The sequence below is a fragment of the Anser brachyrhynchus genome, assembly GCF_964034855.1.
Source record: "Anser brachyrhynchus genome assembly, chromosome: 27".
In the NCBI taxonomy this organism is placed as follows: domain Eukaryota; kingdom Metazoa; phylum Chordata; class Aves; order Anseriformes; family Anatidae; genus Anser; species Anser brachyrhynchus.
In genome coordinates, this window is record NC_137720.1 from 2,213,773 (window position 1) to 2,215,663 (window position 1,891).

Here is a 1,891-nt window from a genome sequence, read left to right on the forward strand (position 1 = left end):
GAGAGATGCTCAAGGGCAGGAAGGAAAAAGTGACAGGACCCACACAAATGGGGACCCTGCTTCAGTCCGCAGCACGCCGCGGGCAGCCAGGCAGGGCGAGCTGGTCTTACCTGGCCCAACGCAGGAGCCTCCCAGGCCAAGAAGCGCTTGAAGCGACAGCTCTGATGAACTGGTAGTGAACTGGAGCTGCTGGAAAGGGGAGGTGCTGGGGAAGGCCCGGGACTGGCCCTTCTCTGACGATAGCAGCGCGGGTCCTGTGCAAGCAGCTGGTCACAGTCCCAGGGTCCCCGGGGGTCTCGTGTGGCACTCCAAACCTGGTGGCATGGGAGTGAACTTTGGACCCAACCAGGATGGAATTTCACCCAGACGTAGACTGAAAACACCTCCAAGCTCTCCTGCAGGTGGGGAGAGCAAAGCCGATCGCATCCATCAGTCCCATTACAAGCAGCAAGAGGCAGCGTCAGGAGAGTGCTGGGGCTGAAGATGTGTGAGCCAAGGAGCCCCAGTGAGCCGGGGAGCCTCGGGGCAGCCCCTCCAGGTCACCACGGCTGCTCCAGCACCTCCAGCACCCACACCACAGCCTGGTCACCCCAACCTGCGCTGTGGGGTGCACATCCCAACCCACGCTGCGACAGCCTCAGGAATCCTCGCAGCACCTGGGAACTTCTCCAGCTGGGAAGGAAAGGCTGAGAGAGCCCCCCCCAGGACCCCCAAGCCCGGCACTTACAGCCCCATCCCAGGGCGTACTGGGGCAGATCTCATCCAGGAGAGGGGTGCCCCCGAAATAAAAGCCCGAAGCTGGCTTAGCGAGGAGGCTGCCGCAGCGCCGGCAGCCGCAGCAGCACGAGGCTCATTCAATCAGTGCTATCGGAAAAGCACAGCTCCATCGGCTGGAGCGGAAAGAAAAGTAACCCGGCTCCAAGCGTGAAATTATGAAACAAATAATCAGATAAAGCCTTTTGTATAGCTCGCTCAGAGCCTTCCTGCTCTGTGGTTTGGCAGAGCTCGTGGGCAGCGCTCCCATGTACCCACTCGCACACGTCACCTGCCCCTCGCGCCGCTCAGCGGCTGCCGACTCGCCCGGGGTGCACGGGGGGACGCCCTGGGGACCCCCTGCCCGGGGCTCAGAGCCCAGCGGGGGGCTCCTCGTGCCCGGCCCCCACCACCCGGGGAAAAAACTCAGGTCCACGATGAAAAGCGAGGGTTTGGAGTCAAACCACCCGACAGGACTCGTCCACTCGCATGAGCCCACCTGCAGCCCTGGCTGCTGCCCCCACACACCCTGCACCCCCCCTTAGCAGCCCTTCGGTGGCTTCTTCACCCCAGGAGGGAGCCCAGGAGGAGGAAGAGGAGGAGGAGGAGGAGGAGGAGGAGGAGGAGGAGGATGGCACTGGGGATTTTGTTACTTCCTCCCCCTCTGCAAACGCTGCAGCCCCACACGGGGACGAGCAGCACCAGCTCCCAGCGGCTGTAAATCCCAGCGCATCGCACTGCGCGCACCAGGACAGCGGCCGGCGCAGGCAGGGGTGACAGCGGGGACGGTGGCAGCCGGGTCCCCGGCACCACACGTGCCCCAGCACCCACAGCACGGCTGCGAAGCCGGATGCGCAGTTCCCCCTGCCGGCACCCGGGCGCAGCACCCACAGCCCCACGGCCCCAGCACCCCACGGCCCCAGCACCCCGGAGGAAACCCCACCTGCACAGACCCGGCCACCAGACCTCATCAGGCAGCCGAACCCCAAGCAAAGGGCAGAAATGCCACGTCCCCAGAGAACGCACTGAGGGAATTCAGCCTCTTTGGTGGAAAAAAAAGCCGTTTTAGGACACATCACGAGAACGACCACCTGGGGTGCTTCCTACACGGCCACGCAAGCAAGGAGGAGAGACTGGG